The sequence below is a fragment of the Lagopus leucura genome, unplaced genomic scaffold, assembly GCF_019238085.1.
Source record: "Lagopus leucura isolate 7727_CA_CO unplaced genomic scaffold, USGS_WTPT01 Super-Scaffold_100001, whole genome shotgun sequence".
NCBI classification, from domain to species: Eukaryota; Metazoa; Chordata; class Aves; order Galliformes; family Phasianidae; genus Lagopus; species Lagopus leucura.
The window spans coordinates 33,524,248-33,549,932 of NW_024962262.1; the positions used below are offsets into that span (position 1 = coordinate 33,524,248).

Consider the following 25,685-nt stretch of genomic DNA (forward strand, 5'->3'; position numbering starts at 1 on the left):
GAAGGAAGGAAGGAAGGAAGGAAGGAAGGAAGGAAGGAAGGAAGGAAAACAGCAGTCTCTTTTACCTAAAAATGCAATTTTTAAAAAAGTTAAAATCTGATAAATGAAAAAACTTTCTATTTATATACTCTGTAAAAATGAACTTTTTATTTCTTAGTTAACTTTTTGAAGATGATGATTCATGAAAAGGAAATATCATATTCTGAAAATGGTATTAAATGTTCAATTTTCCAGAGACTTTTTCTAGGATAAGAGAACTGTTTTGTGCTGTTTTTTTGTTTCTTTGTTTTTTTGTTTTTCCCCAAGGTCGCTTCCACAGGACCTGAAGCATATTCAGTAAAAGCTGTAAAAAGTTGTACGGTTGTTATCTTGTCCAAAGATCATTTTATAATTCACCCAGCAGAGAAGCAGTTTCATCCTGTACATTTGGGGATGACTTTTTTAATGTTCTTAAGTCTCGCCATTCTCTGCGCTTTTTCTTTTTATTTTATTTAAATTTTTAATGTACTTATCACATTTCATTATTTATTTGAACTAATAAAGACTAGTCCTATCTCAATAAAATCAGTAATCTACATTCAGTATAGTTTCCATCTTCCAGTTTCAATACTAGGGTGCCCCTGGTAAGGCATGGAATCAAATATCTAAAGAAAATGCATCTAAAGTATCAAAGAATAGGAGGGCGCTGGCATTAATCTGTCCCTGGCAATATTTTCTGCTAATACAAATAGCTCAACTACTGGGCTGAAGAAATGAATGACAAGGTGTGTTGTATTTTTCTCTATAGACTCTTAATCTAAACTTAGACCATTCCTTGAGACAGCCCACAGTGTCATTGTTCACTTGTGACTGGCACTCAAAATCTATTGGCAACAAGTTCTTTGTCTTTCATTCAAACTAATACTATGGAACACTCAAAAAGATACAAAGATACTTTTGCCTAACAGTATTTTAGTTCTTAACAGAAGTTGAGATAAAGGATTTTAGAAGCTAATTCATAGCTGTATTGAAATAGTGTCACAGAATCATAGAATTATAGAATGGCTTAGGTTGGAAGGAACTTTCAAGACCATTCAATTCCAATGCCCTGCCATGGGCAGGACTGCCACACACCAGATTGAGCTGCTCAGGGACCCACCCACCCTGATCTTGAGCACCTCCAGGGATTTTGGCATCCACAGCTTCTCTGGACAATTTGTTCTAGTGCCTCACCACCCTCTGAGTAAAAAGTTTCCTCCTAACATCTAGTGTAGATCTCCCTTCTTCTAGTTCAAAGCCATTCCCCCTTTTCTTGCCAATATCAGACCATGTAAAAAGTACGATCCCCTCCTGTTTCTAAGCTTCCTTCAAGTCCTGGAATGCCACACTGAGGTTCTCCATGGCACCTCTTCTTCTCCAAGATAATCAAGCTCAACTCCCTCAAACTGTCTTCACAGGATAGGTGCTCAAGTCCTTTGATGACGCTTGTGGCTCTCTCCTCTGGACCTGCTCCAACAGCTCTTTATCCTTTCTGTACTGGTGGCAAGTAAAATTCTATCTGTGCCTTGGCTTTCCTGATCCCATCCCTGCACATTTGGACAGCATTCTTATGTTCTTCCCGAACCACCCGTCTCTCCTTCCACTGCTTATACTTTTCCCTTTTCCTCTCAATCTGATGAGCAGATCCTTGCTCAGCCGTGCTGGTTTCCTGCCTCATCTGCCTGACTACTTACTTTGGGGATGGATAACTCTTATGCTCTCACAAAGGCAACCTTAAAGTTCCGCCAGGTCTGTTCTTTAGACAGTTTCCCAGGGGATCACATCAAACCATTTCTTAAACAGTCTGAAGTTCACTCTCCTGAAATTCAGGGTCCTGACTTCTCTCTGCCGAGCCACACTTATTGAGATCATGAACTCAACCAGGGAATGGTGACTGCAGCCCAGTCTACCTCCAATCTTAATCTATATAATGATCTCTGTATTGCTGAGCAGAAGGTGCAGCAATGCTTCACCTCTTCTTGGTCTGTCCAGTACCTGAACCGAAAAGCTATTGTCAGTGGACTCCAGGAGTCTCCTGGTTTACTTTTAGCTCACTATGTTGTTTTCCCATCAGATATCTGTCCGGTTGAAATCCTACATAGGGATGAGAGCCTGTGAGCGCAACAACTCTTGTAACCGAAGCAAGAAGACTTTATCAACACGTTTCCCTTGGTCAGATGGCTCTGACCACCAGATGTCCTTTATTGGTCTATTCATGGTTTTCACCTGCAAGCACTTAACATGATCATCACTGTTTCTCAGAAGCAGCTCTTTGCACTCTATCCATTTCTTAATAGAGGGCAGCTCCCCTACCCCTCTTTCCTAACTCTTCTGAAAGGTTGTAGCCTTAGATCGTTGTGTTCCAGCCATGTGAATCATCCTATCATATCCCTGTGATAGCAATTAGGTCATATTTCCAATTGCACCATGGCTTCCAGCTCTTCCTTTTTGTTATTCAGGCTATGTGCATTAGTGTACAGCCAGGATATTAGTAATGTTATCTTCTCTCCTGTTTCCTCTCATGAAAATTCCTCATGAGATCCTCTGGGACAAGTCAGAGGCTTTTCTCCATTGTGTCCCAAAGTGACAGCATTTCCCCTCCCTTCTCTGTTACGTAGAACTCCAACACCTTCCCCCCTCAAATCTACTTTAAAGACCTGGCAATCAGTTCAGCCAGGTACTTCCCAGAACACTCTTGCCTCACCTGCTCAGTTGTGTTCTATGTGATGCCCACATACTTGGTCTCTCAAAATCCTGTCCAAATCATAATACCCAAAACCTTGATCATGACGTCATCCATGCAGCTAATCATGCATATTAATTTAAGCCAGAGGTTAACTTTTAGAACTTTTCTGAGTAGGATAATGTGAGAATACATTTATAAGTTACTGTTTCATTTTGTTCTGTTTTTTATAAAGTAAGATGCATTTTCTAAATTTTAAATAAGAAACAAGATATTTAATGGGAAAGAAATAATAGACTATGTATGGAGAGACTTCAAAATATAAAGAATTTCCAATATTTCACAAAAATTGTTTTTAGTTAGAATGTAAGTCTAAATATTGCTGCTGGATTCAGTGGCAAAGTACATTTATATAAGCAATATAATCCATAACAAAATATCAATAAGAGATCTACCTTTAGAATCATGTTACACCGAACAGAATATCTTCTCTTTTGAAAGAAATCAAGGCTAACATACAGGTGTTTTTTCTTGATCAGAGAGGTAACCTTTGAAAATAAAGAAACAAATATGCTCAGAAGATAGGGAGAAATGAAAATGAAAGATGTAACACCTTCCAAACAAAGAGAAAGGTGTAACTCCTAGATCTTTCTTTGATGGAGTAGTTTAGAAGAATTTGAGGAAAAGCATAATACTGCTGTCTTATAGATGCACAATAAGAAACTTGTCTCAATTTTTCCCTCATTCAATCTGAATTGTGAAAGTTCAGATAAATACTGAAAACTGTAATAAGTATTTTGTACCATTTATGATTACATGAAAGGTATATTTAAGGATACTGGAATTAGAAGTAATTCAAAATTTGGCATCATCCCTAACTTGCAATAACAATTACAGTTACTGTATAGTATGGTAGACTCCTGTTACTGACCTGATTGAATATTGGTACATACTTGAAAAAAAGATTTTGAAATTTGTAAATGAACATGAGTTAAAATTGTATATGGATCTCCTAAAATTAGAGTTTTTTCTCCTGCTTTCTAATAAGGAATAAAACAGCTACAGCTAAATAAACTGTACAATAAAAGAAAGAAATACTCCTTAATACAGACCTTATCTTACTTAAGTAACAAGATAGAGAAAATCATTTATTCATCACTATTTATAGCATTACTTCTTCGATAACAGAAGGAAAAGATTATCTCATATTCTGTCTATCCAAATATAACTTCAGACAAGTCTCAAGAGCAATTACATTTTCGTTGGATTAGAGTACAGTTACTGGCATCTGCCTTAAGATTATTTATTTGGAAGGAGTGATTTTTTAGCATTTTTCCCATGTGTCTTAATTTCCTTCCAGCATTTTCATTTATACAATTTATCCAATATTGTCAAAGCAGTGAGTACATCCTTTAGGACGAGATATAAACCTGCCAATACAGTGTCATTTATTGCCATAAATATATTTGCTTCATGACATTTTCTCTTTCATTTTTCATCATCTATTGAATAAATGGATCTTTAGCCTTCACCATTTCTATCTATACAAGCCAGTTATGCAAAAATGTGCCTAGGAAATATCAAGATTTTATCAGTGATCAAAAAAAAAAAAACCCACTAAAATCTGAGATTATCCAGGTCTGCACATAAATACTAAAGAACTTATGAAAGAAGACCATATGCATGTTTCTACCAGCTGTCAATTTTCTGCATTCATAGTGCAAATTTACTCACATTAAATTTTGACACCTGTAAAGGTGTATTCATAATATATCAATATAAATAAATACACTATCTCCTGACTTTGTAAAAGATTTTTTTTTTTTTTTTTTTTTTAATTTGGATAAAATTATTAAATCACATGGAATCACAGAATTGTTGGGGTTGGATGGGACCTCAAGCGATCATCAAGATCAGCTCCTTTGCTAGAGCAGGTTCCTATGATAGGTCACACAGATAGGCATCCAGATGATATTTAGGCATCCATAGATATTTAACTGAACAAAATATGCTTACTGCAGAATTCATTTGTTTGTTTTTTTCTGTGTGAATTCTTACTCCAAGTCTCTGTTTTTCTGCTACATTTTACAACATGATTAACATATTTAATTTGCAGGGAGAAATAAATGAGAAGGAATCCATTGGCTAACCTTCAGATTTGTTATGAAACTAGTTGTCAGAATGACAACAGAAATATATATTTTCTCTTCAGTCACTGGGAAAAAAATTCGAAGTTAGTAATGTATGGGCTGATGGGATTCCAAAACAAGGAGGGTTTGGGAACATCAAGAAAGCTTTGGGACTTTTATATACTTTAGTGAGTTTCCAAAGTTTTTATTGCAGTGATACTTAGTGAGATCTACATGCTGTTCTTGTAACTAGAAGCTTTTGTGAATCTATGTAGTACATACTTCTCTCCAGAAGTAATGCCTCTTATTTATTCCATGGAAACTACAACAGGTACAAAGAGCATAATAACACTATTTGATACAGCAAATTCTCTGCTAAAGAACTTTTTTCAACTTAGTCACCACCATTAGCTATGCAATTTCACCAGCAATGAAAAGAGCCTGTATGCAACACCCATGAAAATCTACAACGTAAGAGTGACTCACTGTCACTGTTGCCACTGCTGAAATGCACCACCCACCGCCTCGCTGTGCTCACATCCACTGGTTGGTCTCCATTGACCTTCAGCAAGTGTCAACAAATATCAATGGGTGCAATTTTTTCTGCGTGGGAGAATTCAGTGATACCCTTTTGTTCCATCAGGACTTCCATATCAGATGTCATTTTGTCATACTGCCCCTCTGCTACCACCGGTCACACAGTAACAAAATTTAACAAAATATTAGCGGGAGGGTTCAACCTCTACTGCCATGTTGCCAACATTCACTTCTGACATCAAAAGCCAACTTAGTAAGATAAAAGACATTATTTTTCTAGCAGCCCTTGTACTGTTGACCAGATTTCTGCCTTTTTTTGTTGTTCTTTGTTTGCTTGTTTTTTGTTTATTTGTTTTTTGTTTTTTGTTGTTTTTTTTTTTTCTTTGAGACAGGCAAAAAAGGGAAACAAGAGTACTAGGAGTCAGAAAAGCAGTTTCTGTGTGTGTCATAAGAATTAAAATGCACGTGGAAAGTAGTTATGGGGTTTGGTGAAGGTATAGATCTTGGAAAATGCTATGAGAAAATAGTAAGATTTTAAGTGTGGTAAGTCTTACCAATCATCACACCTGAAGTCTGTTCTATAGAATTTAATCAAATAAAATATGCAGGCCACGAAGTTCACTTTTCTTCTGTGTGAATTAAACATTATTATCTTTAAAAGTATGCTGAGAATAAAGATATCTTTTTTTTTTTTTTTTTTTTTTTTTTTTCTGTCAGCAATGCATGATAAAACTGAAAACTTCTTAATTTATTTTTTTTAGTTAAGCATCCAAAGTAAATTTGTTCCCTAAAGGCACTTACAACAATGTAGTACACTGAGCATGTAAATCTTCAGATCTTAATAAGACACTCTTCTTACCATGGTTTAACAATGAATGCTCTTGTCTTCATTTCAGTTTCTTATAGCTATAAGATTATGATAATGGAAAAATATTGTTACCTCACAGCAATATTTAAGTGTATTAATTTAAAATAGTGTACTGATGAACTCTTGTTTTTTTACCCACAGCTTTTGAGAAGTACTAGTAGCCTTAGCTTAGTCTTAGTCTTAGTCTCGTAGTATTATTGTATTGTTTGGATATTGTTTTATTTCTTTTTGAGTTTCTGTCTTAAATGCTATTTAAATAATGTTTTGAAAGTTTCAGCCTGCTGGCTTCAGATCATTTTTAATTTTAAAAGACTAATTGTCCTTGAACCTATCTTACATAGTAGATTTCAATGAGACTCAACAGTTAGGTTAGAACACTGAAAATAGGGACCATATGAATAGGGAATAGTCTACATATTATGTCTGTGTGTGCATCATGTATCTGAAATTTTATGTATTTATTTTTTTGTCGTTGTGCTACACACAACAAATAGTCTTATAATTGTAAATATAGCTTTAGGACAGAAACATCAGTCAATAAAGTAAAAAACAAAACTGAATGAGATTGTTTAAAAAAAAAATAAATCCAGGAATCTAGTATTTTACTGCAGAATTCATCCAGAAAAATAGTGCCACATTGTCTTTTCAGTGTTTCATAAAAAGGCTAAACTTTTTAAGAAGTTATGTTCTATCTCTTCTTTAACGATTTCACTTCTCTTTTTCACGATCCATATGTTCAATATGTCACCCTTACATAGTTATACAAGCTACTTTCAGTTATCCACTTTTGGATGGATTTTGGCATGAAAAAGTATGCAAATCAACATAACCTTCTTAAAGTTACTGTGGAAACAAGGGTTCTTTGAAAAATATCAAGATCACACAGTAAAGATTCAGCCAAGATTTCACAGTAAAGCTATACAACTTTGCACAAAATCTTGACATCAGAAAAGAATAACTATTTGCAGTACATTTGCTGCAGAATGAACCTTTAGGAAGAACAATTACTGCTTTCTGGAGACCAGCAACTTTAAAGTTTTCTCTTGATATAGACCAGTCAGCTTGACATTACTTCTTGGTTTATCAAGAACGATGCATTAGGAAGATGTGGAAGACTTGGAGCTTTTATCAATTTTCAAGTCTTGTTTAAGTAGAAAATTGCTAACAAAATGAACTGATTTGTAGCCTCAAACCATATAACGTAGTCAGGGTCGTACTCATATTGTTCCAACCTGACTGGAGCATAAGCTGCGTAATGATGACACAATTAAAATTCTTTGATCTTGATACTATGATAGAACAATACTGTAGCATTATTTTTGCTTTTAATAAGTTCAAAGAATTTGAAATAATAAGAGATTATATTCCATCTAAATAATCAGCATGCTTTTCTTTTATTTATTTATTTGTATTTTTTGAGAGCTTCTGAAAATTCAAATAGCAATAGAAGGATTTTTTTCTGGACAAATGGTGAATTAATTATACTCTCAATTATTAATATTTTGAATCCTCTCCCCCCTTGTTTCCTTTTCCTTCAATTCCCTTCCTCATGTTTCATAAGCATTAGGCCTTTGTTTGACAATTTAATTACAGTATCTAAAATCAAATTCTAAACATTGTGATCTGATTTAAAAAATAAAGCTGAGTCACGGTTGAGCATTATAGTTATACAGACTTATACACTGAGTAAGAGGGCAAATAAGGAAAATATTAGTTTGGCTGAATTTTATTTTTGAGGTCTCTGGGCTCATTCAGGCTTGGAAAAAGGAAACTTAGGCAGATCAAAACTAAATATCACAGAATCACAGAATTGTAGGGGTTGGAAGGGACCTCCAGAGATCATCGAGTCCAACCCCCCTGCCAAAGCAGGTTCCCTACAGTAGGTCGCACAGGTAGGCATCCAGGCAGGTCTTGAACATCTCCAGAGAAGGAGACTCCACCACCTCCCTGGGCAGCCTGTTCCAGTGCTCCATCACCCTCACTGTAAAGAAGTTCTTGCGCATGTTTGTGCGGAACTTCCTATGCTGCAGTTTCCAGCCGTTTCCCCTTGTCCTGTCTCCACTCACCACTGAAAACAGTCCGGCCTCGCCATTCTGCCCCCCACACCTTAGATATTTATAGACCTGGATCAGGTCCCCTCTCAGTCTCCTTTTCTCAAGGCTGAACAGACCCAGTTCACTCAGCCTTTCTTCATAGGACAGATGCTCCAGGCCCTTCACCATCTTTGTGGCCCTCCGCTGGACTCTTTCCAAGAGATCCCTGTCTTTTTTGTACTGGGGAGCCCAGAACTGGACGCAGTACTCCAGATGAGGTCTTACCAGGGCAGAGTAGAGGGGGAGGATCACCTCCTTTGACCTGCTGGCCACGCTCTTTTTAATGCACCCCAGTAAGCCATTGGCCTTTTTGGCCACAAGGGCACACTGCTGGCTCATGGCCAACCTGTCGTCCATCAGGACACCCAGGTCCCTTTCCACAGAGCTCCCCTCCAGCAGGTCATCCCCCAACCTGTACTGGTGCATGCAATTATTCCTCCCCAGATGCAAGACTCTACATTTGCTTTTGTTAAACCTCATCTGGTTTTTTTCTGCCCAGCTCTCCAGCCTATCCAGGTCTTGCTGAATGGCAACACAGCCTTCAGGCGTGTCAGCCAATCCTCCCAACTTCGTATCATCAGCAAACTTGCTGAGGGTGGCCATTATCCCCTCATCAAGGTCATTGATGAAGATGTTGAACAAGACCGGACCGAGCACAGACCCCTGAGGAACACCGCTAGTTACAGGCCTCCAACCGGACTCTGCACCACCAACAACGACCCTCTGTGCTCTGCCAGTCAGCCAGTTCTCAACCCACCTCACTGTCCACTCATCTATCCCACACTTCCTCAGCTTTGTTATAAGGACGTCATGGGGGACAGTATCAAATGCCTTGCTGAAATCAAGGTAGACTACATCCACTGCTCTCCCCCTATCCACCCAGCCAGAGACAACATCATAGAAGGCTACCAGGTTGGTCAAGCATGACCTCCCCCTTGTGAACCCGTGCTGACTACTCCTGATAACCTCCTCTTCTTCCAGTTGTCTGGAGATGACATCCAGTACAAGCTGTTCCATCACCTTTCCAGGGACAGAGGTGAGGCTGACTGGCCTATAATTGCCTGGGTCTTCCTTCTTGCCTTTTTTGAAGACCGGGGTGACGTTGGCTATCTTCCAGTCTTCAGGCACCTTCCCCGTCTTCCAAGACTTCTCAAAGATGACAGAAAGCGGTTCAGCAATCACCTCTGCCAGCTCCTTCAGCACCCATGGATGAATCCCATCGGGTCCCATGGATTTCTGAACACTGATGTTGCCTAGGCGCTCCCGGACCACCTCTTCCCTGACAGAAGGGGGGTCTTCCATTCCCCAGATCCTCTCACTAATCTCCAGGGTCTCAGATTCCCGAGGGGGAGCTTTTTCACTGAAGACAGAAGCAAAGAAGGCATTCAGTATCTCCGCCTTCTCAGCATCCCCCGTTACCAGAACACCCCCGTCACTTAGCAGGGGAGCCACATTCTCCCTAGTCTTCCTTTTACTGTTAATGTACTTGAAAAAACCTTTTTTATTATCCTTTATCCCCTTTGCCAGATTTAATTCCAGGCAGGCTTTAGCCTTCCTTGTCGCATCCCTGCAGACCCTGACAACATTCCTGTATTCTTCCCAAGTAGTCAGACCCTTTTTCCACATTTCATGGGCCTTCTTCTTTCCTTTGAGTTTGTGCACGAGCTCCTTGCTCATCCACACAGGTCTCCTGCCACCCTTTCCCGATTTCTTCCTCACAGGGACGCACCGATCCTGAGCTTGGAAGAAGAGCTGCTTAAATGCTGACCAGCTCTCACAGGCCCCCTTGCCTTCCAACACCCTAGCGCATGAGACAGCTCCAAGTAGGCCCCGAAAGAGACCGAAGTTGGCTCTCCTAAAGTCCAGGATAGCAATCCTACTTTTTGCTTTACTTCTTCCACTCAGGATCTTGAACTCCACCATCTCGTGGTCACTACAACCCAAGCTGCCCCCGACCTTTACTTCCCTGACAAGCCCTTCTCTATTAGTGAGAATAAGGTCCAGCAGTACCCCTCTCCTCGTCGATTCCTCAACCACCTGCATCAGGAAGTTGTCTTCAACACATTGCAGGAACCGTCTGGACCACGCATGCCTGGCCACATTGCTTTTCCAGCAAATATCTGGATGATTGAAGTCCCCCATAAGCACCAGCGCCTGGGATCGTGACGCTGCTTCCAACTGTTTGTGGAAGGCCTCATCAACCTCCTCCTCCTGATCAGGGGGCCTGTAGCACACACCCACAACGGTGTCAGCCATACCAGCCCGCCCCTTGATTCTTACCCACAAGCTCTCCACTGCTACACCACTCTCCCCCAGGTGGAGTTCAATACATTCAAGCTGCTCTCTTACATAAAGAGCAACTCCACCACCCCGCCTTGCCGGCCGATCTTTCCTAAAAAGCACATAGCCCTCCATGACAACATTCCAGTCATGTGAGCTGTCCCACCATGTCTCTGTGATCGCAATGAGATCGTAGCCATGTGACCGCACGCAGATCTCTAACTCTTCCTGTTTATTTCCCATACTGCGCGCATTAGTGTATAGACACTTCAGGGAGGCAGCATTCCCCTGCCACACTCCATCCCTTCGAACTCCACCCTTGTCACCCATCAAGTTCACTTTTGAGCCTTGAACTACCTGAACCTCAGCAGTCCTCATTTTGTCCCCTTCCCCCTTCTTACCTAGTTTAAAGATCTTTCAATGAGGCCTGCCAGCTCCTGGGCTAGGATCCTTTTACCCCTTGTAGACAGTTGAGCTCCATCTGCAGCCGTCATGCCAGGAGCCGAGTAAATTGCCCCATGATCAAAAAAACCAAAGTTCTTCTGCCTGCACCATCCTCTAAGCCATTTATTGATGAGGAGGGCTTTTTTGATCCTCTCAGAGTCCTTCCCCGCCACTGAAGGGATAGAAGAGAAGATCACTTGCATTCCCGCACCATCCAGTACCCTCCCCAGACCCTTGAAGTCATTTTTGATTGCCCTTAGGCTTCTCTTGGCAGTATCATCACTGCCAACCTGAACTACCAAATATGATCTTATCTTGACTGTGTGAAAAAAAACTGGTGAACTTTGTTCATTTCTGAGCAGTAGAATTAAACTGCAGAAATTACCATTTGGTGCTATGTAAGCATTTAATCAGGCAAAATGGTGTCAGTCCAAGACAATTGTATTTCTTTGATTGATCACACTTTCACCTGTGTACACATTGTTCACTTTATTTCTTCTATTCTGTATCTAATTAAACTGTTCTGCTAATACAGCCCTTTGTGTTCTGCAACTTTCAGAAACCTGATTTGCTAATAAAGTAATTTACAATATCAGATTGATCATTTTATACTTTGTATGTGTTTTGTCAGACAAGTCTTAGATGGAATCTTGACTTTGAATGATACAGCAAATTATCATTAAACCTCTGCTTTCTGATTCTCTTTTAGAAGTCTGTACTGATCTGTAGCTTGACATGAGGTACACAGTATCTGCTTTTAAAAAATGCAGAGAGATCTGTTCATATCATTACTTTGGAATTCATTCCTCGAGGGAACAGTTTGGCTAAAGCTTGAATCTGTTTTGTATTATTTATTTTATCTTCTTTAGCTGAATGTTAACTTCAAATTATTATTTTATGATCACATTACTGTGGGACCTTACAAGATTTTGTCACTAGCATGTGTGCCCAAGTCTTGCTGCTTTAAGATTACTATGTTGCATTGGGCAAAATACTGCCAGCAGGGTAAGGAAGGAGAACCTTATCTGCTCTTCAGCACTGATGAGGCTACATCCAGAATACTGTGTTCAGTGCTGGACAAGAGAGTTCAGTGAAGGGTCATGAAGATGATAAGACTGGAGCATCTCTCCTATGAGGAGAGGCTGAGAGAACTGAAACTGTTCAGACTGCAGAAGAGCAGAAACATTGTAATATTTAAATACCATAAGGGACAGTGCAAAGAAGATGGGGCCAGGCTCTTTTCATTAATGCTCAGTTACAGGATAAGAGGTAATGGGCAAAAAAATGCAACACAAGGAGTTCCATTGGAACACATCAATTCAGAGATGTCTACTGTCTGGATGATGGTGCACTGTCACACGTTGCCCAGAGAGATTATGGAGTCTCCCTCCTTGGAGATCTTTAAAACCCACCTCAACATAGTGCTGATCAAGTGGCTGTAGGTGAATGTACGTGAACAGGAGGGTGGACCGGATGATATCTAAAATTGCTTTCCAACCTTAGCCATTCAGCAATTCTGTGATGTCAAAAACCTTTTTAATAGAATGTTGTTTATCATAATAGTAATAATAGTTTCAGATTACTATAGGAATTGAAACTTTTTTATCACTCAGTATTTCCAGTTTCTTGCAATAGAAGGGCCCTAGGTATCACAAGAAAAAGGAGACAAGTGCAGGTGCTGAGTTTGATGCTTTCTTAGATAGCTTTCAGTACAGGGATTGTTTTGGCTGAATTTATAACCTGGTTATGTACAAGTAGTCACTGAAGTGTGACCACAGATTTATAGGTTATAATGGTGAAAGACAGAAGCAAGGACTTTTGATAATGTGATACATGAATCATTCTAGTTAAATTTATCCCAAATAAATCTTCACTCAAAAGCCAGTATGTTTCATTCATTTTCTATCCTACTTAGTCAAAGAAAAGAAAAACTAGGACTAGGATTCTTGCATGGAGTTCGTGATCATCAGTGGGGCTTAGTTATGGATCATTTGGATAATGCTCTCAGACATAACGTTTGAATTTTGGGTAGTTGTGTATGGAGCCCGGACTTGGACTCCATGATCCTTGTGCATCTCTTCCAACTTGTAATACTCCATGTAACCTCTAGGTGCTGAAATTATTATTTATTTTTATTATTTTTATTATTGCTGAAGTTTATTTTAAGCTTTGTAGAGAAAGCAATGTTAACCTAAGGTGATGTCATGTTTTTTTGTTTTTTGTTTTTTGGTATTCCACAACATAACATCATGTAGTGCACTGGGAGTTAAAGTGTTTATTCTCCAATTTCAGTTATCTGCCCCTATACATCGTGGAAGTCATGGGATCTGGACCTTCCTGTTTGGGCGGTCTCTAACTGCCTTGCAGTGGGTGTTAGAGGGTGCTTTCCTAGCCGTACCAAGCTTTTCAGGTTTGACTTGGTCTCAGGAACTTTCTCTCTCTCCTGCTGTATTTGATTTATTAGTCTCAATTTCAATTAGATTGTATTATATTGTGTTATCTTGCATTCTGATATCAGTAAAATAAGTTTTCCTCCATAGATCATTGCTGCTGTTTTGTACTTTTTTCCTTCCTTGAGCCCAGCTCCCATCTCCCTATCCCTTTCCCTTTTTCCTTCCCTTACTGTGGGGTCAGGGGTAGAAGGGTGGGGCAGAGGCCTAATGCCCCCCTGTCCCGGGCATAGATTGATCAAGTTAACTCCATGACAGGTAAACAGTTATTTTACAAATTGTCAGATAGTTGTAAATTATAAATGATAGCAAAGAGTAGGTCTATCATGACTTATTTTATTATTTTTTTTAATATAAAATTTTAGAATTGTGTCATTAGACTATGCAGTATTAATTTTGGATGATAACTCCATTATGAGACAATTTTAGTTTTAGATACTTTATTTATAACCATACTGGCAGAATGTTAAACCTACTCAGTTCTGCTATGCTGTTCTGAAAAAGCATGAAGAGACTGGGAATATTCCTAAAGTGATGTTGAAAGAATGCAGGTAGTAATCTGATTCTTCCTTATCAGCTAAAATTGGCATTGATAATTCAATCACACAGGAAGTAAATTTGCATTTGGCAGAAAATGGTTGGAAACATCTGTACAAGTGTTCAGAACTGCTGCTGTGCTGAATGGGCATAGAAAATCGCCCCGAAGTTTCAAAGAATATTCATTAAACGCAGCACTCATTAAGTGATCTTTGAAATTCACCAAACTAATTACACTGCTTTGAAGTCACCTCAAATACAGACTTTTTTCTTTGAAAACAGGACACAAGTGAAAATTTCAATAAAATGCTTTTGTATTTTCTATCTAATGGAAGTTGTGTAGGATTGGCTTTGCCTTTTTTTTAATACATAACTTTTCGATGAGTTAATGGCACCTGCACATAATTTTCCTCATTATAAAACTATAAATTTCTTTAAAATCATAAAGAATTGTGAGAGCTATTAACTAGTAATATATTGTATTTATTGGGACCATGAATTCCTAATTTATAATTTAGAAAAGTGCCAACACAGAGAAGAGGTTATTTACTGGCAGATATGTATAGTTTTGTACGTCTTTTACATAAAACATTCTGAATTCATTGTGTTGCTGACTACATCTTAGCTTTACAGAACCAGATTTGTTGCCTTATCACATAAATGCAGACTAATCTTGATTTTTGTTTTTTTTTTTTTTGTCTCAGCAGCAGCCAAACTTGGCTACAAATTTTCTAAAAATGTTTTCAACTGTTCCATAGAAGGAAGCTATATTTTTTCATTATGTGCATTTAATTAAATATGTAATTCTGTGCAAGTGTTCATCATTTCTACATAGAATTTTTCCTAAGAAGTTTTGAAGGCTGATTGTTTAAATCACCACCCCAGACCAAGTTTGATCTCCTAGTATATCATTATTGACCCTAAATCAAGCCAGAAAAGGCACACATATAGATGTTCAAGATATGTAATACAGTTTTGCAGTGACTTGAAAACATAAATAGAAGGGCTGTTCCTGTGACAGTTTATGTAGCTATCAGTGGGAAATCTTCCTTTAGGTGCTTTACTCAGTTTATCAGATAAATTAACACCACTGCAACTTCATTTTTCATTTTTTTTTCTTTTTAAATTACAGTCATTGCCCTTGTCAAGGAGACAGATACCCTAGAAATTCTAGAAAAGAAAATTTAATGTTGTTCACATTTAGTTTACTAGATGTATCCCTTAGCTGAACTTTGTCACTTTTTACAACTGAATTTGAGATACACAAGGAAAATAAAGTAGATGTGACTTCCTATAGATAGCCAATAATGACAGTGATATGGAAAATACTTTGAGTTCCATTAGAACATTTTCTAACCAGAGGTTTCTCTTTGGCTAACATCCTTCCATAGTATGAAAGGTGAAGTGCTCAAAATAAGTAAGTTTAGAGTGTCTTGACACCTTTATAGAAAACTGCTTGTTTAGTTATCATGAAGAACAATGACCAAGCCTCTTCAAGGAAAACATAGTGCCTATCAGACCAAGCTCACAATGTTCTTTCAAATAATAGTAGTAAAATCTCCTGGATTTAAATGTTTCCATGTATTTTTCAGTTAAAAAATTCAGTTCAAGAATATAGTTACATAAGAGAAGACTTCATGTGTAGATGAGGATTTCTTTTCATGTTGATCTTTAGTCATAAAGGTCAAAGCTTTAACACGAAAACACTTGAAGGGCAAGAAACAGTGTTCCATTCAGTTATTGATTTTAAAGACCCTGAGCCTCGTCTTGTATCTAGAGAGGGCACTGACAAAAGGACTGTAGTAAAAAGAGCTGAAAACTTAGTCTTTTAGTGAGGGGGAAAAGATAGATAGAAAAAAAATAATAATAAAATAAAATAGAAAAACAGTAGAATCGCGTCTCAGATACAATCAGGAGCAGTGGAAATCCGCAATTTTTTCAGGCTAAGCACCTATTCTTTCCTTTAAAAAACTTTCATTTCCCTTTTGGCAGTGATTTATGTGGCTAGTTGATATTATAGAAGCATAGTTGCTGTTAATTAGAATGAATTAGAAGTTTTCAGAGCAAACGAAGTTATGCTAGAAAATATTGATTACAGAATTCTGATTAAAGAATACTATAAGCATTTTTTTCCTGATAAGTTGCTGGACTGTTCTCCCAAGTCTGTAGTATCTGCAGTGCAATATAGGCCTGCCTTGCGTCTTTCTTCAGGACCTCTTCTACTCAACGGTAATGTTATGTCAGCCTTGCCAGGCTACCCGAATTCAGAGTACTTTGGTTTCTGAAGGACACTACACTAATCAAAGGTTCTGGATCTTTGAAAAAGGGCCAAGGACTTGTTTAACTACTGTAATTCAAGATTCATTTTGTACAGAGGGTGTTAGCTCAAATAAATGTGTGTAAGCCCATTCTAACTGAAAACATGAGAACATGGTTCATTTGCTGAGCTTATTTTTTTCTAGAGGTGCAGCTATAGCTTTTGGATGCACGGGGATGGATATCCTAACAACTTTGCCTGAACTAGAAGCTAGTGCATATCTATATCTTATCATAAAAAAAAGGCTTTCTGGACCCCTTTACCCTTAAGGAGCAACTCCCAAGGGACCCAAGGGACCCATGCTACAAGCATCCTGAACATGCCAAAGTCCGCCCTCTTGAAGTTCAAGATAGTAGGTTTGCTAGTTACCCTTCTAACATCTCCAAGAATAGAGAATTCTACAATTTCTACAATTTCGCTCTGCCCAAAACAGTCCCCAGCCTTCACATCTCCCACCAGTCCTTCTCTGTTAGTGAAGAGTAGGTCTAGCAGGGCACCACCGCTGGAAGGCTCTCCTACCAGCTGCGTAAGGAAGCTACCTTCCACACACTCTAGAAACCTCTTGGACTGCATTCTCTGCACTGTATTATATTTCCAACATATATCAGGGAAGTTTAAGTTTCCCACAAGAATGAGTGCTAGTGATCACACAGCTTCTACAAGCTGCTCGTAGAATGCCTCATTCTTTTCTTCATCCTGATTAGGCGGTCTATAACAGACCCTCACCAAGATGTTGCCCCTACAGGCCTTTCCCCTGATCCTTACCCATACACACTCAACTTTATCATTCTCAACCCCAAAATCTTCAACATCAAAACAGTCTTTAATACAAAGAGCCACACCACCACCCTTCCTTCCTCATCTATCTGTTCTGAAGAACTTGTAGCAATCCATCACAGCACTCCAATCATGGGAGTGGTCCCACCATGTTTCAGTAATAGCGACTAGGTCATAGTCAATGCACAATCCCTTCTGTCTTGCTCCAATTTATAGGAGGGAGAGGAGGTTCTTTTAGTATCTATATACCCGGCGTGAGATTAAGAAACAATGGTTCAAACGTTGGTCCAACCAGTTTATTACAAATCTTAATCAGGGGAAATGGGGAAGGGGAGGACGGACACTATTATGAATTAGGGTAATGGGGAAGGGAAGGAGGGCGATAGAAAAGATAGAAAAGAAGAAGCAAGGAGTCTTTATAGGAAGCAAGAGGGAGATAGTCACCATCATGGATCCAGCGAGGTTCATAGTTCAGTCTTTGATCTTCAGTAGTGGTGGGTCGTCAGGCAGAGTCGTTCTATTGATGACGATGACCATGGTGATGATGGCCCCTTTACAATGCTTCAAAGTGGTTGAGTCAGCTGTCTTTGGAGTGACAGCTCAAATCTAAAGTGGTCGCGTCAGCTCTCCTTTGAGTGACAGCTCAAACCCAAGGTGGTTGAGTCAGTTCTCCTTGCGGTGGCAGCTTCTGGCTCTGGGATCTGAGCAGGAACCTCCTTTGTTCTTATCTTTCTGGCCTTGCCAGCAGATAAGGGGAAGAAAGGAGGCACCAACTTGTATCTTGCCTTTGCAGGATACAATGCTATCATCCCCAGCCTCCCATACTAAGCTAGAGTGGTTTAGTCACAGGCCAGATCTTCCGCCAGTGAACACTCCTGAGCACTCTCTTCTGCTCTTCTACAGAGCAAGCAGCTCTGGGGGAAGGGGCTTTCAAATGTTCCCAAAGCGATATCAATTGTCACACAGTTAGCACCCATCAGTTGCCTCCTTGACAAGTCACTCAGAGTCTTATCACAAGAAACACCTCAGGAAGCAAGCTTTGAGCCTAAAAACAAAGAAGGATTCTCACACCTTCCAGCTCCTCCTGCTTGTTGCTCATGCGGCGTGCATTGGTATAGACACATTTCAGATGAGTCAACTGCTCACCCCCAGCTCAAGCATTGTTCCCCTAGGCTCATCTCTTGTGAGGCCTGTTTTGTCCCCTTCCCTGTTGTAGCTTGTTTAAAGCTCTCTCGATAAACCTTGCTCGCTCTTGTGCTTGGATTTGTTGCCCCCTTTGAGATAGGTTGGTTCCATAGACAGACAACAGGCCAGGGGCTGAGAAAACTGCCCCATGATCAAAGAACCCAATGTTTCTGGCTCAACACCAGTCTCTGGGCCAATTATTCATTGCGTGTGCTTTCCAAGCCCGCTCCGTGTCCCTCACAAGTAGAGGACATAATATACAGCAAAAGTCAGTTGATGGGGAGGAGAAATTGGCTACTGTTTCCCTGTGGAAACATGCTTTGAAATCAGAAAATTGCAACCATCTAAGCAGTGAGATGATGAAACTATATGGTGCTGAATCACAGCATTACAGTTTGCTTTCCACAATGCAGTGAGCAAAATGCCTATAATACACCCCCTGAGAGGTAACTAAAGAATCTTCTCACAAATGGTGCGATCAAAAACCAATTGTCTGACAGTGTATGCTTGGAAAATAAAATGAACCTGAGTGTAGGAGTAGTGGTACTGCTTCTAGTAGTTTAGTTAGGAAGGCTCTAGGGACTTCAGCTCTTTCTTTAGCATCTGTGTAGTCCTACTCTGAACAGGTTTGCCTCGGCCTCTGCTTCTGTAACTTATTACTGAGAGCTTCCCAAGGACAACAGGGTCAGGGCTTCTTGTAAATGAATGTTCCCTGTGGGACCCATAATGAAGAGACTGTTAACTAATTATCGGTCTGTTTGGAAGGCATTCATTTTTTAATTGACCTCAAAGCACTCAAAGAACAAAGGAAATCTGATGAAAGATTATTTGGGTCCAGGGCAAACAAATGAGTCATTTTCTTTTATAGGGTAGTTACACATGTTTATTGGAGTCCACTAGACATGCAAGTTTTGCAAGCTCAGAGTTCCATGATTAAAACTAGGGGAGTCATGTCTGACAATGTAATCTGTATGTTACAGACAGCTTTCCCTCCCTTCTGTCAGCTGCTATCGTCTTCTGTGCAAATACTGCTTCCATCATCACTTGACAGGCCAACATTACAAAGGAATTTAAATTAATCTAATTTAAAATAATCTGTAGCCTTTCACTTTAAATAAGAAAGTTTGATTCTATGATTTGAATGTCAGGTGCAATTTTACAGAGGCTGCTCGCAGGGCTGTTCTACCCCACCGAGGAGATAATCACAAATTCAGAAGAAGCTTTGGGACTTTTGGTTAGAGGTCATGTTTTGTCCAAAAAATGTTTTCATTTTCACTGTTCGAATGACTGCTAAGGAAATGATAAGGTGATTAAGATTATAATTCAGTTTTAATTGCACAATAATTTAATTACTACTATTTTAGAAGTTTTGGCTTTTTTTAGCTTGATATAATTGTGAGCTAAATTATTCAATAGCACTTTCTCTTCACATACATGAGTGACAGAAGGTACAAATATTGGAAGAAAATTGTTTTCCAGACTAGAAAAATGGATAATGTGATCATAAAGAGTACTCCTAAGCTCTACATTTTACCAGTGGAGCACTTAAGTAATTTGAAAAACAAGTGTGCAGAAACATAAATAACCAATACAGAAAAAGTTCAACATTTCAAAAGAGTAGGCAAGGATTAAAAGTGAATGAGAGTTTGATGAATCTTTTATTCTACTAACCATATTTTTTAAAGTAGCTGGAAAAAAAAAATATATATGTAGAAATATTAAATCCAGAAACAAAACTGCAGCCAATCCAGAGAACTATGAAATAAGAAGCTCTGAGTGGTGTAGTAAATTATACTACTTTGTCCACAAAGGACTGAATATGAATATGAGCATACCTGAAACAGATACATGAGGGCAATTTTTGTAATCGTAAAAAAACTTAGAAAATAATGAAGCCCAATCACATTAATCTAATTGTAAGTATGAAAAAGGGGAAACAATCTTCAATTCCTTCAGACTCTATCAATGCCTACAGTGATCAAGTTCAAAAGTATACCTTGAATTTACACATGCTGTTTATTAACTTTTATTCATTACTGGTCTTAGTGAGGTGACCGTATGTTTCAATTACCACCAGTTCTACAGTTTGTTCTATCACGCTGGGGCCAGTACTCTTTAATATCTTCATAAATGACATTTAAGAAGCACTGGGGTCGAGTGCACCTGTTAGCAACTTTGATGTTGACACAAAGCAGTGGGATGAGGTCAACTCAGAGTGATAGGATGCCATCCTAGACAGGCTTGACCTAGACAGGCTTGAGCACTGGTCCCAGATGAACTTCATGAGTTTCAACAAATCCAAATGCAAGTTCTTGCACTTGACTTGAGGCAAGCCCCATTGCCAACACAGGCAGAGGGAGGAAAGGATTGAGTGCAGCCCTGCTGAAAAAGACCTGGGGGGAACGGTGGATGGCAAGGTGGACATGAGTCAGCAATATGCCCTTGCAGCCCAGAAAGCCAACTGTATCTTGGGCTACATCAAAGAAAGCATGGCCAACGGGGTGAGGGAGGTGATCTTGCCTTTCTTCTCTGCACTGGTGAGGCCTCACCTGGAATGCTGCAACCAGATGTAGGGTCCTCAGTAAAGGAGAGGCATAGATCTGTTGGAGCATGTCCAGAGAAGGGCCACAAAAATGATCCACAGAATGGAAATATGAAGACAAGCTGAGATTGCTGAGGCTCTTTAGCCTGAAGAAAAAAAATCTCCACGGTGACCTCATAGTGGCCTTTCAGTATCTAAAATGGAGCTACATGAAAGAAGAGGACAGACTCTTTAGAAGAGTGTGTGGTGATTTAACAAGGGGAAATGGTTTCAAGCTAGAAGAGGGTAGATTTAGATTGGATACAAGGAAAAAAATCTATTACAGTGAGGATGGTGAGGCACTGGAACAGGTTGCCCAGTGATGTGGTTGATATCCCATCCCTGGAGACTTTCAAGATGAGGCTGATCAGGCCCTGGGCAACCTGATCTAGCTGTGAATGTCCCTGTTCATTGCAGGGGAGTTGGACTAGATGGCCTTAAGAGGTCTTTCCAACTCTGAGGATTCTATGATTTTGTACACAAAACAATATCCTAACAACATGGTAAGATGCTCCTTTCTCCTCTTTTCTTTTCCTTTCCTGTATGATTAGAATAGAAACTATAAAACACCGATTGCCTCAGAAAGAATTGTGGGTTATATAACATGCTGTTGGGACAGCAAACTGCAATATGTATTAATATAAAATATGTTTTATTAAATATTTTATCACACTTCAAAGAAACATAGTAGCAAAAAACCAAATTTGCCTGCAGATCTTGACAGTTGGGATCATGTGAGGACAGGTGTGAGATTACAGTGTTAATAAAACTGAAGTTGAATACTGAATTTCTGAATACCAGAAGATGAATTTCAGTTTGGAAATTGATTTGATTTATTAACATAGGACATAAAAAGAGATATGTTGGTCACCATCTTTAGTTGGAAATGGTAGATAGAAGAGTTGTGGTAGGTTGCTGGTAATTGCTGACTTTGTACTTGCTTATTCTGAATAAATGTGGATCATCCACCCTGCTAAAGCAAATTCTCTAAAACAGGTCACACAGGTAGGTGTCCAGACAGCTCATGAATATCTCCATAGAAAGAGACTCCACAACTTCTCTGAGCAGCCTGTTTCAGTGTTCCATAACCCTTAGCATAAAGTTCTTCTGCATATTATTACAGAACTTCCCATGTACGAGTTTTAGGCCATTACTCCTTGTCCTATTGCTAACTTACTATATTCAGTAAGAATAAAGGCAAAATAATAATCACTGCTTTTAAAAAGCAAATTAGGATTACTCATACAGAAAGGGTAGTTTGTCAGTGAGTTTCCATCCACCATTTTCAGGAAATGGCCCAAGATTGTCAGTCTTTGGAGCCTGTAGCCACTCATGACCTGTACGAGAATGAGATCCTCAAATTCTAAAGACTTCTTTGCTTAGGGCACTTGAACATCTCAGACTGATCAGAGGACATATATTCCGTTGCCACAGAGCAAAGGAAATTGTGTTTACTTTATCTGTAATCTGACCTGAGACTTTTGTGCTGAAAATAGGAGGAGGAAAAAGGTGATCTTGAAACAGAATATAAAGAGTGGCATAATAATTTTTGTTACTCTTTCTTTACAAGAAAATTCAGTCAGAAGAACTAGAAATGTTTTAAACAATAAGATGATTATAAATTAGTGAATTATGATGAAGACAGGTAGTTAATGTAGATGATTCAGGATGACACATTGTTAGGAGAGGAAAGCAATGAGTTGATGTAGAATTTGCAAGCACTTTATGTAATTGGAAGTTTTTTTTTGTGTCAGCAGTTAAAAGCTTCATGAATGAATGTATATCCACTGAAATAAAACAAAGAAATATCATAAAAATTCATGCAAAGGCAGAACATATAAGTACAGCAGAAATCTGAATGAGTTTATGGTGTGCAAGTTGGATTTTAAAATAAATTGGTAAGTAGTTTTTGTAGTAAACTAAGACCACAACTAAAAAAGCAAGAGTGAAATTAATAGTAGTACAAAACTGACTGTTTTACTGAATTCAATATACTTTAGTATGTCATAATATTCAGCATAACATAGCACCTGTTGTAGTTTAACCCAGTAGGAAGCTGAACACCAAACAGCCATTTTGCCCCTGCCCTACTATGATATAGGAGAAAAAAAGGTAATACTTGTGGGTTGTGACAAAGACAGCTTAATAGGGCATAAAAGTAAAATAATAATTATTATGATTGAAAGACTATACAAAACAAGTAGTGAACAGTGCAATTGCTCACCACCTGCTGACTAATGCAGAGGAGGTCCTCACGCAGCAGTCCCCTCCTCTAGACAGCTCTCCCAGTTTTATTCTTCAGCACGACGCCAAACGGTATGGAATACCCCTTTGGCCAGTTTGGGTCAACTGCCCTGGTACTTTCCTTTCCCAGCTACTTGTGCACTGCACTGGCAGGATACCAAGAGAAGCAGGAACATCCTTGGCTGTATGTATGTAAGCACTGCTCAGCAAGAACTAAAACCTCGCTGTGAGATCAACATTATTCTCATCCTAAATCCAAAACACAGCACCACACCAGGTACTAGGAAGGAAATGAGCTCTACACCGGTGAAATCAGAACAACTTCTTAAAAACCTAGACCTACAGCTGTTACTCAGCAAGTATAGTGCTTTAATAATGAACCTTAGTTCCTTTGGAGTTTGGCAGTTCTGGAAAACAGAAAGCCAGATGGAAGAGAAAAAAAATTAATGGGAAATGAATAGAGGAAATAAAACAGAAATTTATTAAAATTCATGACTGCAACAACACTGAAGGACATTGTCGTTGCAGAAAGTGTGAACTACCACTGTGGCTGTAAGTGGAAGAACATATTTTCCCAGTGCTTCCCTAGAAAAGCTGCTGGGTATATGTAGGAAGGGGGAGAGTCAGACATATAGGTAAGGGTATGTTCATTTTATTTAATCAAGCATACAACACTGCTTCCAAAGATACCACATTTCAGCTTTCCTTGTGCTTCTGACGTCTAACAAAAACTCAGAACTCTGTTGTTAGAAAACACAAAAAACTTACTGTGTCTTCATATGCTGTCTCCTCAGTTGTTTGTTATCTGTTGAATAATTTCTGTTTAATGTGATAGTGGCACAGAGTCTAAACCAAGCATTTTTTTGCCACTATTTTTTATGTTTGACAGCAGTTGGCTCATGTATTTTTTTTCTGGCTTAGATGCACAATCTAGGGAATGGAGAGGAATTATGTTATTGCATTGGGAGAGCATTGCAGGAAATAATTTTTACATTATTTTGATGGACACAGAGAATCTTTCTTATATAATGGTTCTTTTGTACATGACTGGGACCTATAGTAGTACTGCAGACCAGTAACTGTTAATGAAATTCTATTTCCCAAAGATGTATAGCTGTGAGATTTTTTTAAAGTCTCAAGACTGCTAGAAGTCTCTTAGCATTATAGTTCATATCTTACAAACTATTACAAAAAACAAAATTAAGTCAGGTTAAATGGGTCAGGGTTCAGGAATGACTGAGCTTCAAATCAAAAGACGTAATTTGGAAACTAAAGTAAAAATTGAAATAAAATGACAGCAAACTCAAGACAATGTTTATTCTAAGCATGTACAAACCCTTTTTGATGCTGTTTTCAAAATGACGCAGCAGCTAAATGTATTGCACCCCAGGGAAGTATAAACCTCAGGGCCTGATTCTCCTTGCTACATAATAACAATGGTGAACAGTAGCCTTAAAGTAGATATAAATTGCATTTAAATCTTCTTTATGGCTCAGCAGTGATACAAAGGAGGCTTGATATAAATGAGAATCAGGTCCCCCATATTTATTTAACCCCTGGGCTTTGTATATCATTTTGTTTGCACCTCTATGAGATTTGCAGAGGGATTTTTAATCAGGATTCAGTGTACAGAAAGCTAAATGTTTTCATTGCTTTACAAGTAGCTTTAATCATACGGGCAGATCATTCTTTTTATTTCTCAAGAGGGAATGGTAGAATTTCTTACCTTCACACAAACTGAGCTAAATGTTTCTGACACCCTAGTACAGTGTCAATTGGAAATTCACATTTCATGTAATAGCAGACCATTTTAATTTCATGAGCTAAAGAATTGGTTTCCACTTGCAAATTGTACTGAAAAAAGCAATATTGTCAGAAGAACTGGCACAGTGCTTCAAGAGATAAATCTATTGAATTAAATAAGAAGCTTTCATTACCTTTTACACAGCATTTCTGTATAACATAAGCATTAATTAAACTCTTCATTGCTTTCCCTCATTCAGTGGAGCATTTGCTAGGTTCGACAAGAAAGGTTGTCCAAGAAAATATGTGGCACCCAAACACCCAGACAATTAAAATACAGTTACTCAAACAGAAGGGAAGGAAGGGGAAAGGGGGAGAATATTTTGGTGCATTTGGACAAGCAGAACCTATCTACAGAAATATGTAATTTATGATTTTCAAGTTTTGATAGAAAGAAAGCTCTGATGTCTTGTAACAGGTCATCTCATTAAGCATTTCTCCAGACATTCTGAATACAAAGAGAAAGCGAGAAATTGTCTTAGGATTTTTAAGTATACTTTTGCGTACATAGAAGACTACTTCAGTTCAAGAATCATTTGCATTGTGAGTTGTTTCTGAATTATCAGAACAGCTCTGCAAAGTGTCTCTCCACCTCTGTGGGAAGAGCCCAGACATGGCAAAATTGTTTATTACGAACAAATTGATCCCAAAGAAGTTATCAAACCTTAAAGATATCTTTACGTAGCCCACATTCCTGAAGTGAAGGGATATGTATATTGGGTTCTGATATATTTCGATC

The 25,685-nt window shown here is 38.8% G+C and overlaps 1 protein-coding gene across 1 annotated transcript in view; it reads left to right on the forward strand.

The window, feature by feature from the left end:
* Positions 1-25,685, forward strand: part of GPC6 (glypican 6) — a 738,606-nt gene that overhangs the window by 212,030 nt on the left and 500,891 nt on the right. The gene's annotated exons all lie outside the window — the stretch shown is intronic.